Source organism: Telmatherina bonti (genome assembly GCF_933228915.1).
Source record: "Telmatherina bonti genome assembly, chromosome: 6".
Classification (NCBI taxonomy): Eukaryota; Metazoa; Chordata; class Actinopteri; order Atheriniformes; family Telmatherinidae; genus Telmatherina; species Telmatherina bonti.
In genome coordinates this window covers 25437972-25455459 of record NC_136624.1, presented here as the reverse complement: position 1 = coordinate 25455459, position 17488 = coordinate 25437972, and the positions used below count along the sequence as shown (strand labels likewise).

Sequence of the window (17488 nt, the reverse complement as noted above, 5' to 3'; positions counted from 1 at the left end):
TGTTGCACTTGGAGTACGCAGGCGACGAATAAAAGTGTTCCAAGTCCGATCCTCTGAGTTGTTCTTTTCCTAAAGGTTCTTGATGGCAGCAGGACACCGAGATGAGAGGAGCTGAAAGAACAGAGTGGTGTCTAACCCTCTTCATGCTGAAAATATCTGGGGTAATCCACCAAAACTAGTGACACGTTGGAGGGACGCACCAATGAGCGCACCGGGGCACCGCGGAAATTACTGGCAAAGCATCTGACCGTCCTGTAACACAACACAACAACACAACACAGTCTCTGACACAACACACACACACACACAAACATCACGCGATTGCACGCAGATAAATTACTCACTATCACGTTTTAAAGTTACTTTGAAGTTATGGCAGTGACGTGTCTGCTGCATTATCTCAGTTTATAGTCGACGAATTAATGCGCAAGACGATTGTTTTGATCCAGCTGGACAGAACCCAAGATCTGACGCTGTCTGTGCCACGTTGCCCTCTGGGGTGAGACACACACACACACACACACACACACACAAAAAAAAAATGCCATCTATACTGATCAAAGTTGAAAATCCGTGCCCTTTGACACAGTCAGAGAGACACACAACTGCACATTAGCTCAGAAACTGCCCGGAGCGACGAGGCGCAGCGCAGAGCCCAAAGCGGCATCTGAAACACTCCATCACGTTTTCTGCAAAGTGGAACAGGTTATCACGATCTATGTGTGTGTGTGTGTGTGTGCGCGCGCGTGTGAGAAGGTGAAAAGAATCGCCACAGAAATTTGTTATGTTACTACAACTTTTGTCTGTGTTCTGATGTTAAATAAAACCTGAAACGGATCAAACCACAGCGCGAACTTTGTTATTTAATCCTTTTCTAGAGAAACGCGCACTGAGTTTAAGTTGGGAGTTCAACCCGTTTGCTGCGTTGGCTTGCATGTCAAAGACTAGCCACAATACAGCAAAGGAAGAGATTGTCTTGAAAGTAATTTAGAAAAAAGTTGGGCAGTGACGGAGACTCGTTTAAAGCCTGACACATTTCAAAATGCTGACGAAACTGAAAGTTTCAGCTGCATCAGCTTTACAGCATTGCCTTCCTGAAGAAAATCAAGTTTATTTTCTTTCTTGCTCCTATCATATTCATATTTTTCCTTTTGACTGTAGCTTCAAGTTTGAAAAAGTACAAAAGTCACAAGATGCCAGCATGACTGTACTTGCCTGCCCACATGTGGGAAATTTCGGGTACTACAACCAACTCCCATTGGTGTGCTGTGAAAAATGCTTTAAGACCGAGAATTAGTTTAACTGGTTTACTCAACAGGCTCTTGTAAGTATTCAAAATTTCCCCAAAGGCTGACAGGTCAAGCTATCATTCAGTGTGTGTGAGTAGGCTATGATTAATTGATGCAAACATGCATATATCGATATGTTGCTTTTTTTTTTATTCATAGCTGATATGTGGGCAACATTCTTCAGTAAAATGTCTGTAAAGTGTAATACATGATGAAAGTTTAATAAAGGGGAAAGACGTCAAAAGTGCAGGCAATGCACTCCTGCAGGTTTTCTTTTAATTCCTGCTCCAACACAACTGACTCAAATGAATCCACTTTATTTGAGTCGGGGGTGTTGGAGCAAGGATACAACAAAAACCTGTAGGACAGCAGCTCTTGTAGGACTTAATTGAATAGCCATGGTGTATTATATAGTTACTTTTTTGGCCACTTTTATTGAGTATATGCATGACGTCAGTACACCATGTTTTCACTTGACTCATCACATAAGATGAAAATCCAGTTGCATAACTGACGTTTCTGACTTGCTCACAAAAATGGCAAATCATTCATTCATAGCGCGAAAGATAATCACAGATATACATTGCTCAACAGTGTCGTATTTCCTTCCAAAGCTCTTAACACTTGTTTTTATTCGTGTGAGCTTTGAGAGTCTGTACAGAAGCTACAATAAATTCAAAACCTTCATTACATTCTTTATAGATAAACACAATCCTGAAGGGATTGTTTGTGTACAAATACTGCTTCATTTGTACACATCACTGTTAGAATGGTGAAAAAACTTTCAACTGCAGCCACATCAATGCCAATATTTTCTATAGAGTTATTTTTACTGGAGTTCTGACAAAGTGAAATTAATGTACACCCCCTAGTCCAGGTGTCAAACTCCGGTCCTCAAGGGATAGTATCCTGCAAGTATTTGTTGTCTTCATGATCCAACAAACCTGAGCAAACTTAACAAGTTGACAAGAAGCTGTTGGATCCATTTGACTTAAATCAGGTGTGCTGGTGCAGGGAAACAATAAAACCCTGTCAGATAGTGGCCCCTTAAGGACCAGAGTTTGACACCCATGGCCTTGTCTATTAAGATCTGGCAGTTGCCTCACTTGTGCCCTTTCTTCCTCCCTGTGCTTCCTGTTCCAGTCTTTGCTTTCTCCTAGGTGTGGCAGTCTGTTTCGTGGTGATTCAACTCATCTGTGAGTCATTACCTCACAGCTACCTAAATACCCCAGTTTCATACATAGCTAGTTTTTTGTTTGTCATTCTTAGTAATTTATTTTGTCATGTTAAATAATAAAAATGTTTGCATGGTTTTACTCATTTAATCTTTTATTTGTCCTGGGATTTTGACCACTGAGGTCATTTTTATTCACTCGAACTGTTTGTACTTAGTGTCTCTGTCTCAGAATCATGCAGTTGGAAACTAAACAACTCTACTTATGGTTGAATTGACCTCATGTGTTTCCTTTGCAACATCCAAGTATTTCATACTTGTTAAACTGGACATTGACCTTCTACAGAACCCCCATCAACTATGTAGATTCAGTATAGGAGCCTGAAAATATTCACCTTGGTTTTATAAACTTTTTAAAAGTAATTTTTGAGTGTGTAGCTTTAGGGTCTGGTTTTTGCCTGAAATGATAACATCTGTTAACAGTTCTCGGAAACACAGACAGAAGCTATGTATAAAATTAAGTTAAATCTTGAGGTAAGTCTTTTGATTGTAGGAAACTACATGCTACGTACCACACATCACTCTCCTATTCAAGCGTAGAAGAAAAATTCTATCTGCTAAAAACACTGAACAACCAATCTATAGCCAGTGTTCTTTGGCACAAAGGAAAATGCTCTTTAACCTGTTCATATAAATGATTTGCTTTAAGGTAATGAGAGAACCACTCATTGCATATTTAAGAAACGTGATTATGTTCTGGTCAAAATGACCAGGAAGGAACATCGATGATCATAGCGTCTCTTTTGGGGTTGGTTGAAAAATTGCAAAGATTAGGGGTGGAGCTTTCAATTTCTCAAGTCATTGTCCTCAGTTCATTCATTCATTCATTTTCCGAACCGCTTAATCCAATTCAGGGTCGCGGGGAGCTGGAGCCTATCCCAGCTGGCTTTGGGCAAAAGGCAGGGTACACCCTGGACAGCTTGCCTGTCCACACAGAGACAAACAACCACTCATACTCACTCCTAAGGGCAATAGAGTAACCATTAGTATGTCACTATGCCACTGTGCAACCACATCCTGAGTTCACAATGTAACATTTCACCCCAAGGTATGCTACAACTGACCCCACTATGACGTCAATTGTAAGATTTCTCTCCTTGTAGCTGAGATCAAGCATTACATTTCCTGTTTGCATTGCCTGTCTCTTCATGCTGGGCCTGACCGGGTCCCATGGTTGTAGGCCACGCCACCAGGTACTCCCCACAGAGCCCGACCTCCAGTCCAGCTGACTCTAATGCTGATCTTTTTTCATAAGGGTCTTTTAAGTCACACTTTGTCAGGTCTCCTTACCTAGAGACATGTTTGCCTTCTTTGATGACCCTACTGGGGGCATGCATCTCTTTTACTTCTTGCTTATTGCGACTTCTTTTTTGCTGTCCTTGAACAGAGTGTTTAACAACACTTCTGGTGGGGACTCCCTCCTTCTGCTGGGAGACTTCAAAAATCATATAGGCAATATGCCCTGATCTGAACCTGGCATGTGTTTTGGATGGTTTCAAAGTGATTCTGATTAACCATCTGCAGGGTAAGGAGGATCGTAGCGATGAGATGCTATGGGTCACTGGAGAGAATACTTCAAAGACTTCTGGGTATAGGGGTGGGCCCTACTGTCTCTGGGACTGAGGTTGCTGAGACAAAAAGCTCATCAGTAAAAGGGCTCTGGGGTAGATGAGAGCCACGCACAGCTCTCGTCTCTAGATGTTGCTAGGCTGTCTTGATTGACATGCTTCTGTAACATCTCATGAACATAGGAAATAGTTCTTCTGGACTGGCAGAATGGGGTGGTGTTCCCCCTCTTTAAGAAAGAGGGACAGGAGGATGTGTTCCAATTACAGGGATCACATATCTCAGCCTCCCTGGCAAGATTCATTAGGGGTCCTGGAGAAGAGGACTTTGACTAAACCAGGCTACATGTGCTTTGTGGACTTTGATCAGGTGTTTTTGTCTGTGTCATCTGAGGAGTCCTTTGGAGGTTCCTCTGGAAATATGAAGTATTTCTATGAATTTGGCTTGGATTGTCAGTAGTTAATCAGACTCATTTCTACTGGGATGAGAATCAAACCTCTAAATAATAGACCATAGTCCTCAGCAGAAGAAGGATGGTTGGGAATGAGATCCTGCTACAAATGGAAGACTTTTGACTTGTTTAAATTCTCGAATAATCAATTCCTAATTCCTACCCTAACTTGTGGTCACGAGCTGGGGGTAGTAACTCTGTGACGAGACTCTGGGGAAGATCCTGAGCATGCAGGAAGGACTACGTCTGTTGCCTGGCCTGGGAACGTCTCAGGATTCCCCTCTTGAAGAAGAAGCTTGAAGAAGTGGTAGGACAGAGGGAAGTCTGGTTCTCTCTGCTTAGGCTACTGTCCATGTGATCCAACCCTAGAGAAATGGCAGTGAATGAATGGGTAAATAACAAAGACCAACTAACTTTATCAGAACTAAAAAACAAACAAACAAATAAATCATAACCAGCATCCTCAACAACAACAATAAAGCTTATCTATAATGTAGAGTCTGGGTGTCATCCTCAACAGCAGTCTGTCTTTCACATCATATACCAACGACATAACTCGGTCACCATACTTTCACCTTCTGGATATACTTATTCAGAGTCTTGTCATTTCCAGGCTCGACAACTGCATCTCCCTTCTGTTCGGTCTTCCCCAAAAAACACTCCATGAACTTCACCTGGTTCAGAATGGTTATCACAAGAACCCTGTCCACCCATCACATCACCCCTGTCCTGCAGTGGCTCTCCAGTGTGTTCTCTCAGATCCTGCACCTCGATCAATCTCACCATTCCGCACACTCGCCTTGCTACCATTCAGATGCTCTGACCCTCATCTTTTTCTTATTCCCCCCCCCCCGCCGATCTGTAACATACAACTGTTTAAATTCAGACTCAAAACACATCTTTTCAAGCTGGCATACGCGATAACATTTTACTATCTTCTGATAATTATTATTGTTTTATGCATCTTTTATTTATGTGCATATTTATTGATGTGCTTGTTTTTTTTTTTTTTGTTTTTTTTTTTATCTTGTAAGGTGTTTGAGTGTCCAGAAAGGCGCCCACAAATAAATGTATCATTATTATCATTATTATTCAGTATTAGAGGAGCACTGCTAAGAATGGCTACTCTGTCATCTGGATTTCTGAAGTTATGTTACATAAAATTTATGAAAATGATTATTATTACTTCCACCAAGGAAGTGACGTTTTTGCCCAGATTTGTCTTTTTTTTTATTTATTTTTTTTTTTTAAATTTTTTTTATTAGCAACTTTAAGCAAAAACTACTAGACAAATGTCTTTTCTATCTTTTTTTTTAACCTCAAAATGGATTCCATTAAATTTAGGCAGTGATCCTACGGTGGCCCTGAAGTGTCAGAGCAAAATAAAAGCCACAACACAACACAACACAAGTAGCCACAACACAACAACTGAATGTGTTGTGGTTAATTGTGTTGGATTGTGGCTTCTGTTTTGCTATGACACTTCAAGGCCACCGTAAATTACAGATACTACGAACCAGAACAGATTCCTACAGACCCTCTATTCAAAGAATTATACGTAAAATCTGTGAACATATTTACATACATTTACACATTTTGGAAGCAGATGTCTGACCACATCAGGCCCACAAGGCAGCATTTCAAGTAGGCTATGACGTCATCCTAGTTAGGGACCAGTTGATTAAAGTGCATGCCAACTGGACCCGCAAAAAAACAGATACATCAAATATGTCCACTTTTCACGGGAGATTCTGTGAAAAGAACATGTTGGGGGGAAAAGTGGACATTTGTTGACGCTGGTAGCACCTGTTAAGACACCCATCAAAATGGTCAAGGATGAATCCAAGTACGACATTCATAAGGTGTTTAAACAAAATGTAATATCGAAAACAGTAGTTCAGTCTTCGTTTTTTCTTTGGCTCTTACATTTTATGGCCACTAATATCTCATAACGTATTAACAACAATTACCAACTCGATGTATCCTGAACGTCTCCCTGCGACGACAAGTGCGTCGCTGACGTAAACAGTCGGTGTGGAAGAAAAAAAAAGTGACGCTGACACACAAGCCGGAGCCAAGAAGGGGGAATAGCGTTTTGTTTATTTTTTCTATAATTTATGTCATTTTGTTCTTTAGCGTTTTCTTGTGATTTAGCAGTATTCCCGCTTTGGATTTGACTGCCTTGCTCTTCAGCGCTTGCTGTCTATCGCTAACTTTCACGCCGCTCTTCCCTCACGCGGCGCTATTTTGACAGTCGGGGTCGCAGAGATCCAACTCAAGCTAGCAGCACCATTATATTAGCATCGGTAAGTCATTTGGAAAGCTAGAAAACCGCACCAGCTAGCACCTCTTCTTTTAGATACAACTATGTCGGAGCATGTTTAAATAAGGAATAGTATAGCCTTTAAGAGTAACATTTTACTGCCAAGCCTTTTAGCGTGTAAACAGCACGTTTTACAACGCTAGACATGAAGCCCACAGTGGAAAGAAAAGGCTAGCTAACATTAGCGAGGTGGCTAGGTGTTGTAGGTGGCTAATTATACTTGCTGGGAGAAGCAGGCTAATACGGTGAGCTAGCTATTGTTAGCGTGTGGGCAAGCTAATATCTGCACTTAAATACACAACCACGACTGAACATATTGCCATCTGTCTTTTTTTTTTTTTTTTCTCCAGTGACAACTTGAAGAATTATCTACACAGACTTAAAAACACACAGCCACCAGAAGCGGTAAGCACAACCACCGAGATGGTTTGATATAAACTTATAATCGATGATCCACTATCTTCAGATATGTATGAGGCACCATCTTTAAAGTCCGCGTTCTCCATGGCTGACACGAGATGGCCATGTTTGCTGAGAGATGTTACTAAAACTCAATGGATCAGTGTGTGCCTGCAGTCAGAAACGATGGAAATGAAGAGATTATTTTGATGAATGGAAATGTTGAAGAGTCGTTTTCTATCATGCAAGGAAAGCACGTCTTGGAGTGTCAACAAAGTGTCATTTATGACAATGCCAGTGGTACGAAATGAAGGCTGATAACTTGTAGATATTAAACCTCATTAACTCTTAGAGACCGTGACACTTAAATCCAGGTCTGCACAATGTTGGCAAAAGAACTGACATGCTGTTTTGTCATGCTGTGGTATATTCTGGTACGAAAACATCACACAAGTTTTCACTTGTTGAGTTATGAGACCTTTTGGGGCTTGATTAATCTAGAAACTGCATGTTTCTAGATAATCACAAGTGAGAAAATGCAGATAAATTTGTCTTTAAACTACAAACCCTAATTCCCTCCAAAAAAGTAAATACAGTTGGATTTAAATGCTCTAAATAGTGGAGTAGCATCCCCCACTGTGCCTCCCATAATAGCTGATTTTTATCCCTTCCTCTGACATAAGAGTAGTGTATAGAAGGCTATAGAGGTGTATGGCAGATCATTGCTTCCTGGGAGTACCATCTAATCATGGAAGTTTGAATTCTGAATGCCACAGAGATGCACTCACTCTAGGTAGTGATGTGTCGGTGGTAAAGAAGGTATGCTTGAGAACAAATGTCAGATTCACTTTTTGATGGTCTGTGTTAATTGTAAATTCAACCTGAGACATCCCATGATTTTCATTACTTACTGAGTTTGTGATTCCCGCTTACATGCTTCACTCAAAGGGGATTTATACACTATGGGGGTGATATTACTCGAGAATCTAACTACAGATCTTGTGGTGTCCTACCGTTACCTCAGATTAATATGCAGCTTTAATTTGTAAATTCTTTGTCCTTGTTCAACATCTTAGATAGCTCTCTCTTGTCCAATCTACATGCTCTTGATTTGCTCATTGGGCTGAGCGATATGACCAAAATCACAGATCACAATATACCTATTTTTATATCCCCATAACGATATACATAACAATATAAAATTTTGTGTCAGTCATCAGTTATTTGTCAGATGTGCTTGGCAACGGCAGCAGTGATCTCCTTCCATCTGCAGGAACTATGGCTGTATGATGTTTCACAAGTAAATGCCTGTTGCAGTGTTTACGTCTGGAGTTTATTATAAGCGCTTTCGCCACCATTTGAAGCTGCTTCAGCGGCTTTTGCTCGTATTCTTTATTCTGTATTCTTTATCCAAATCCTTGCGCAGATGCTAAAATGAGTTACTACTAGTTGTGTCGGAGTTCGTTGTTGGGACTGTGAGTTAGTCTGTAGTTGATTCCATGTTAGTCTTTTTATATCCAAACCACATTTATGCTACAGAAATTTCCCCTCTTTTAGGAACAAGCTCATTAGTTTTGGTTGGGTGGTCATCTTTTAGTGAATTAACCTCTGAAACACGTCTGCTACTGTCTTTCTTCATGTTTGTTTTTATTTTGCAGCGTGCATGGTGTAAAGTGCATCTTGACGGAAAACACTGCAGTAAAGCACCTTATCGTGGCGTAAACGACAGAGCCTCATATGAAATTATACATATTTTCTATCATCCAAATGATATATATTGTCATATTGCCCAGTACTTCCTGCTCGCATATCAATCTTGGACAAGCTGGTATAAAAACTATTCATTGCTGTAATTTGTGGACTCTTTGAGCTGTGTCAATGTAATATGTTATTTTGGTGGCTTTTCCCTTCATGCTCTATACTGTCTTTGCTGTTTCTTCTACTTAATTCCTTTTGATAAGTGCTTGGTTAAAATCAGACTTGTGGAGGGTCAAGCACTGAAACTAGCATCAGCCTGGCGAGGTTTGTGTCATTCAGTGAGTTTCTGAATTGTTTTTTAATCATCCTTTGTATGCTGACTGCATGGTCACACAAGTTCAGAGTTTATTAACAATTGCGCTTTGCTCTGGCTATCATTCTCATATCTGAATGAGTTACTTAGTGTTAAGGTGGATTTATCCATTATTAAGGAAATAGGACTTGGCACAGCTTTCTTAATACCTTTCAGAAGTGTAAGTCTATCTGTAATTTCTTGGTGCATTTCTAGCAGAATTAATTTTATTTATTTAGCTACCATAACTTGGTGTTTTTAGAAAGATATCGCTTTCATGAATTTAACCAGATGAGAAAAATAACATTAGCCGTGTCACTTGCTGCTGAAACAGTTTAGTGATATTATTTGAAAAAAAGAAATTAACTCAAGGCCACACATTCTTAAATCATGAACATCGATTATGGATTTCCCCATGGATTATGGATGATATATTCAGAATATATTTAAAACTGTAACTCAGTAAACTTGGTTACAGTTCTATAATGAATCTCACCATTAAATACAATCAAATTAAATAATTTCTGATAAATATGTGCTTACCTAATCAGTGGCCACAAGTTAACAATCTTGTTCGTATGCGTTGGTAATTCTTAGCCATGACTTAATAATGTGCGGCCACGGGATAACAATTTTTTTTTGTTGATTTCATCTGATGGACTTGCTAATTTTCTGGTATAAAGTTTAATATAATATAAATATAGGGTTTAATAAAGCCTGTTGACTTTATCTCTGAACACTGCTGGTGCGCTTCACATTTAGCCTGTTTCCTTTACAGCTGCTGTTAGACAAGACATCAACTGGCGATGCAGAGTTGATTTTAAAATGCAACACACCAGACACTAAATGTGTGGTTTATGCCATCACGGTTATGTTCAAACCATGGATATATTCTGAGCCAGTTAATCTGAAACTTCTTTGGGCTACTTAGTAACACTGCACCAGCGCTACCTGAGGACCCAGAGAAGACATCACTGACACCAGCACCTTTACTAGCCCTGATTTAATCTTTCTTTCTTTTGTTTTTTTTCCCTTCAGATGATGTGATGATAGCTTTACATTTTAAACCAGCCGTTTGTGAATGGACTGTTTTACCGGCAGGAAATCCGGCAGACACATCTAGTTTGCCATTGGGGTCGACACTGCAACAGCAGGGGGATCTCACAGCTGGGAGCTTAGTGAGACGATAGAGCAGAAGTTTTACTCTTTCTTTTAGTTTTATAGTTCCATTATAAATATGCACTGCCCATTATTACACACCACTGTAATTGTATATTGAAATTTATTGCATTGTCAGAGATGTTTTGTGGTATTTGATTATATTATGCAGTTTCAGGCACTGCTGTCCACAAATGTATACTCACAAATATTGGTCTTTTGCCTTGTCTGTCATGGCATCAACCTGTTGTAATTTTACTTATCAAAATTGTTGACATGTACTGTAAATTTTGTTCCCACGTTGTGCGTTTGTTGGTCAAAATGCTTCTGAAAGGAACAACAAGCGAAATCATCTAAAAGGTTTGCTGCTGAGCACAGCCTTTAGATCAAAACAAAGTGGGAAATGAGCCACACCTCCCTGTACTTCTTCCCCCACGTGTCTCATCTGCAAGCATTTGTGCAAAATGCAAAAACACTCGCCAAAACAATATCACCACTTTGTGGTACACGTTAAAGTAACAACATTTATATAGTTACTTACAAAAGAAGAAGAAAGAAGAGCTAACTCTGAGTCCAACTGTAGCCTCTTTAGCTCTCGTAGTTCTCGCCACTTTGGAAATACCAGGCAAATGATCATCCAGCTCTGTCCCTTTCTATATCCGACAATTTCTTCACCAGAGACTATAGTTGATTTCAGAGGTAATGTCACACCCTGGTTGTCTTCAGGTGAAGATTTTCTTCTGTTCTCTGTCATTTTGCTTTAAAAGAAAAAAACAATTTTATTGTTTGCTTACTGCAGCCTTTTATTGGGAGGTAGGGCTGAGGGCTCTGAGAGGAGAGATGAGGCAGCGGTTCATGAGAACGTACATGTGCACATGGCCGGACCTACTGGTAAACACAGGTTGGAGACCAACACAGTGGTGTTTGACGTCATGCTATATTCCAGATGAAATTACACTTCTGTTCTTCACATAACAATTTTTTTTAAATCCTTCAATCCAGTAGTTTTTGCTTATTGCTTCTTAAGTTAGTTTAGCCCATTCTGTTTATTTAATTTGTAAACACTGTTTTAAGTATTGTACATCAGCCAATACACAGATGAGATTAATGGATAAAATAACACAATGTTTTGTGACAAACCTGCGGGACTGTCAGAGTGTCATGTGATAGGCTTGTCACCTACAACTACCTGATGTATAACCTGGAGCAGGCGAGATCTAGAACTCAAAATGTCAGCTGTGTAAAAGTAAAAAAAAAACCAAAAAACTTTTACATTTCTATGATCTCTAAAGTCATAAAAGATTTTCAGAAGAATTTAAAAACTCAAGTTAAAATCGGCCTTGTTTTATTCTATGAAGTCAAGAAATGAGCTGCAGCACAAAGCTGAGGGAAAAACAAAAAACCCCTCAGACACATGCCACATTTGAGGGGAAAGCCGTGAGGTGGTATCTATATTGTTATCAGCCAAATAGTATATTAGCCAGAAATCTAATAACATGCATCCCGATGGTTTTTTGGTAAAGGTGTGCTTTTTGTACTGGAATCTATGTAAGTAAAACTCTTCTATATTTGGTTTTGTACCCTTGTCTTAGTGCCAGCTGTGGCTATTCACTGGAAACATTTTGATTTTTAGCTATGTCTGTTACTTTTTTTTTTTTCTAGTAGAAGGACTAATGGTCATTTAGCAGTACAAAAGTGCCATGATACTTAAGTTAACAGGCTTGATGACTACAATTCCTTGATCCCTTGAATGAGCTCTTTGTACCTGATGGATTAAGATGCAGTTTTGATGGAAAATCAAATTCCAAAAATCAAAATTTGCTAATATTGTTGGGCTCATGCTGGTTAGAAAAAAACTTTTTATTTGTATTATGTTTTAAGGAGAGCCCTTTGCATTTTCAAAACCCTATCAAAGAATTCGTAGTTGTTCCATTAGACATAAGTTGAATATAGGAAACCAGACCCTTGGAAGTTTTATTTTTGCATGTAACAATCACCATGTTGATCTGACCACTGCACCAATGCAAGCTGTTAGGTTGATCCTGAAATGATATATCATGCAACTCTATTACAATGCTGCGCTGTGTATTGGAAACAGCATTTAAGTCTGTATTGTATTTAACCTTATTTAGCTCACTTTGCTGTATGTAGCCCATGTTAATATTATTCATACCTTAATAAATAAAAGAATACTTTTGCTTTTGGTATCTGGAAAGATGAATCTGTAATGATAGTATATCAAATTTATAATTCATATTTTATAAAATTTGCTCTTGATGAAGATTGAAAAAGGAAATGTAGTCTGTTGAGAAATGATCACTGGTGTTTGTGCCTTGGCTTTAGCTTTACTTTTTAAAACTAGTTAAAAATAGACATCAAGATAGTTGTGATAAACAAGTTGGGGTCATGACACAGACGGTTAAAGGTGTGATTCCAACATCTGCTCTGAGAAAGCGGCATGCGTGTTGAAAGTAGAAAAAAAAAGGTATTTTTCTTGATGGGGAAAAATGGGCTTCCAGCCTAGCCAAATTTAAAAAAAAAAAAGAAAATATATATATTGTTGCACAAAATTGAACTCATTCAAGACAGAGTTTGATATATGTGAGAATAGTTTGAATTTTAATGGTTTAAACCATATAAATACTTGGTGCTTAACATCATATGAGGTATATCCCCATTACAGCTCTTGCTTCTGGCCCTGTCTTCTAATTAACTTTGGTAATTTCCCTTTTCATCTTTATTTTTTCTCAGTTCTTCTTCAGTCAGTGTTTCCTAAGCATATTTGCTCCTGACTGCACTTTCGTGGGTGTCCATCTGTTGATTATTGATCAGAGAAGAAAGGTGTTGACTGGTTGCTTCAAGTTTGGCTTAAAATTGGGAATGTCTGACTTACTGAAATGCACCTGATGAAAGGTAGGAAGTTGTCATGAGATAATTAAATAAGAAATTGACCATTATGTCTTTTTTTTTCTTTCTTTAAAATAGTGCACTGGGAAGTAGTGCATCTTTAACAATTACTAATATAAAGGCAAGATCATCAAAAGTTTAGTCTATAGTGGAAATATGGCAGAGGTGAGTCACTGAATCTACAACCCACTGTTGCCAAGGCCACCAATGAAGGAGAGTATCTTTTTTTGCAGTCAACTTATTTTCCCACTTATACCCTGCAGCTTGCGGGTATTTATGCATCTCTTCTCATACCACAATATTTCTCAAATTGTGAACTTTCAATCAGTTAATATAAGGAATTATCACACGGATGGCAGATAAATTTAAGGATAAGTTGAGCACTATCCCCACCCCCCAAAAAGAGCCTTTTTTGCTATGCAGGATGCATGACTTTGTAAACCCTCTTTTTTTTTTTTCTCAACCGTATTTACTGTTCGAATAAAAATAGGCAAAGACTCGCTTTAAAGGTATTCTTTTAATCCTTTTTTATGGTTGATGCAATAAAAACATGTAGCTGTTTTCTAGTAAAAAGTAATCAGGATTTATGTCAGCCAGGTATCCATATCTGTTTCTGTCTCTGAATCTGTGTTTGCAGCATAAGTAGAAGAGTGGCTTTTTCTAGAGAGATTTGAAGAGCTATTTATAGATCTCTGCCAGAGCACCAAGCGTGGTGCTGTTGCTGCTGCTCCTCTCTTCTCTTTACTGCTCCTGAGTCTGTTCATCTCCCTCTCCATCTTTATTTATTCTCCATCTTTCCTGTGCATTTTCTGAGCATTTTTATTCCAGTGTTTCCTTTTTATTTAAAAACAGAAAAAAAAAACCCTCATCGTTCATGTCCATCCTTCAGTGGTTTCTTAGATATGAATTATTGATCAGACTAGAAGACTGGTTGCTTTAAGTTTGACCTGAGATAGCGTAGATCTTACTGCAAATGTGACTGATTTTTAAAGGTGGGGGGGGTGGTCACATGATACCTCATGGAGAAATGACCCAATCCAGATGAAATATTGAAATTTGAGTTTGTATAAAACATGTTTGGATAGCTATTGGCTTAATACTTGCATGGCTTATTTGATAAAAGGCTAAGTGCTTGTTATGTTTTTAGTAAAGTTATATATTAGTTTGGTTATTGTTTACACTAAAACATTCTCTCTTGTTGTGTGATCGCTTTACATCAGCTGTATAATCCATGCTGTAGAAACTGCATACCTTGTTGAGTGATCATGTTCACAAATGGTCTATCTGTGGTATCTTTGGCTACTGATCCTCGCACTGCTCCTCCCCTTTCTCCCTCTTACATGCTAAGCCGTGCTCTTATCGTCCTGTGAAAGAAGTTACCTGACTGTTCAAGTGCAGATGCAGCTGGACTTGTTTTGAGGCATTAGAAGGCATTAGTACATGCCATCCCCTTTATCCGTCATGTGGTTGACCTGGGACAAACCTTTTCCCAGTGTCATGCTAGGATTGCACTGTCAACATACTTAACCAAGTTAAGACAATTAACTTATAAGTTCTATGCTAAACACCCATCCCTCTGTTTTTTAGATTGGATTTATTTTGTGTGGGGGTGGTCCATAAATGTCAACTATGGTAAAGCGACATTGCTAACCACTGAGTCACGATGCAGAGACTTTTCAGAATCGAGGTAAAATAAACTTCCCTCAAAGGAAAAGAAAAAAAAAAGAAATTTTCTCTCTTCCTACGTTTACATGGGCGTTTTAATTCCTGTTTAATTCTGGAAAAAAGTTAATTTTGCCTTAAACTGATAAAAAAAAATGACCATGTAAACACTTAATTCCTAATGCAAATTTCTTTTCGGAATTAAACTTAATTCCGATGTAAGTTGCTGGTTTATTCGCATTTTAATTCCGAACTATTTAATTCTTCCGTCATGTAAACCTTAATTCCGCTCTAAGTTAATTCTGGTCATTCTGCACATGCTTGGCACCTTGTCCTGCCTTGATAACGCGTGTTGTTTTGCCTCCCGTGTTCGGTGATCTGTTTTCTTCTCCTTCTCAGTTGCTGCAAAAAGTGAAGTAGTACGCTTGTGTTGAGCTGCTACTTCAAAATGATAATGAAAAGAGCGGCAAAACTGGTTCCTTTTTTGTATTTTTTTTCAAGTTACGACTGAAAAGACAAGAAGCAGGGAGCGAACTTTGTTTATTTCCGGTATATGTCATACGTCACGTGCACCCTCTGTCCAATCAGAACCCTTCCCAACCCGCCACTCTGAAGAGGAATTAAGTAGGGACTTGTTTCATGGAAACCTCCATTCAGAATTATTTTTTTCATGTAAACTCGTAGGAGAATACGTTAATGTTTGGAATTGTTTGAATTGTATATTTGGTTTGTGGTAATGTTGAGTTTTTACCAGGTTTGTGGTAATTACCGTTTTAGCAATTAAATGCCAGCTTAGTCACTGCTTTTTAAAAGTAATCAATGGACAAACCAAAAAATAACTTGGCAACTCATTTTTCCGTTCAGATTTTGCCCACTAAAAGAATGGTTTCATGCTGATGACTCAGGAACTTAAATATCTATGAGACAGACAAACATGCTACCCTGTGGAAAGTTCTCTGCTGCTTTTCCTTTGTCGCTGAACTTTTAGCTGCCTCTTTTCCGCGTCAACTTTAAGCTGACGTTTGCAGTTAAGTAGCTGCAGGGAGAGTATGCAAATTTGTTGTCTTGTGGGCTTTTTCCAGCTAATGAGGTGGTTTTTGTTATTTCTCTCCACTGTATTTTCTTTTAACCCCCCCTGCCCTGAGTATGATTTAATTTTGACCATTGAAGCAATGCTCCATTTCACCAGCAGCTGTCAGTACCTTTAAGCTCAGTCATTTTATCAAGACAGCACATAGCTTCAGATATTTAAAAATATCTGAATAATGGCAGGTATTCATCCTTAGACTGTACCCCTGTCACATATCCTACAGGGGTTTGACATTTTCTTTTTATGCTAAAAAAAACAAACAAACCTTGAACTGTAAATGTATTTACGGTGAGCTTTCAATATAGAGGGGTGCTGTTGTATCAAGAAACATGCTAGTTGATCCAAGCAGCCCTTTAAACAGCTGGGCTACTTACATGCCCTGGTTTGGCTGTCATTGCAATTATATTGTTAGACAGAGAGCAAACAAGATGTGTAGGAGAGCGAGTGAGAATCAACTCGGAAGGGAGGGTTGGTGGAGAAGGGAGCGGTGCAAACAGTGCGCATGAAAGCATTAGAGTGGTTGGGAGAGGTAGCCAGCTTGCAAACAGGATTTTTCTTTCGTTGTTCATCTTGTGCTTTTTCTGTTTCATTCAGAAACAGAGGTGCAGTCAAAATAGACTTTTCTACTATCTTGTAATACATTAATTAAGAAAACAGAGCTCATATTATCTACAGATATGAAAGGAAAACACCAAGTGTGAAGATGAAGAAAACTACCATGGGCTGAAGATAGCGGCAGATCTGAACACTGTTGAAACTCTGTGTACTTGATGCACGAAATGGACTTCATTCATTTTGCAACAGGGTGAGGTAAAACTATTGACAGCGTAGTGTTGATCTGTGGCTGCCTCTGCTGCTTACTCGGCTGCGATTATGTGCTTTTTTTTTTCTTTTTTGTGAAACTTAGAATGTGACTTAGCTGGAGAACCACAAAGCTCTAAATACTGTTGATGCCCTGTTAATATGCATATGCATGTCTATCACTGACATAAGTATTGAATAATTTCTTGAAGATATGCTTGTAGCTTTGTTAGCTGCAAGTTTAGATTATTAAGGTTCTAGTAGTTTTACTCTTTGGCATTGCACATTTATTTCTCTTTTTAAAAAAAACTATTTTTTTTAACAACACAACCATTTCAGATAATAGGAATTATATAATTATGGTTTTATATACCGTGTATAACATTTCCACTTTTATAAGTGTAAGTAATTTAAACATTGTGGCAAAATTGGAGAGACAGTTTAGCCACATTTGTTAACAAGTACAGACTATTGTTGCATGCTGTTACGAGTGGTGATTTTATTGATAATTCTTATTGATGAGTTTATGTTTGCAAATGTATGTGCAAGGATAGCATC

The 17488-nt window shown here is 38.7% G+C and overlaps 1 protein-coding gene across 6 annotated transcripts in view; it reads left to right on the top strand.

Moving 5' to 3' along the window:
• The first annotated feature begins 6589 nt into the window (after window positions 1–6589).
• The window catches only part of r3hdm2 (R3H domain containing 2), a 51874-nt gene continuing 40975 nt past the window's right edge, over window positions 6590–17488 (top strand). For all 6 annotated transcript variants that reach the window (XM_079241656.1, XM_079241654.1, XM_079241658.1 and 3 more), the window contains exons 1-2: window positions 6590–6846; window positions 7214–7268. The gene's annotated coding sequence lies outside the window, so the exon portion shown is untranslated. The remainder of the gene's footprint in view (window positions 6847–7213; window positions 7269–17488) is intronic.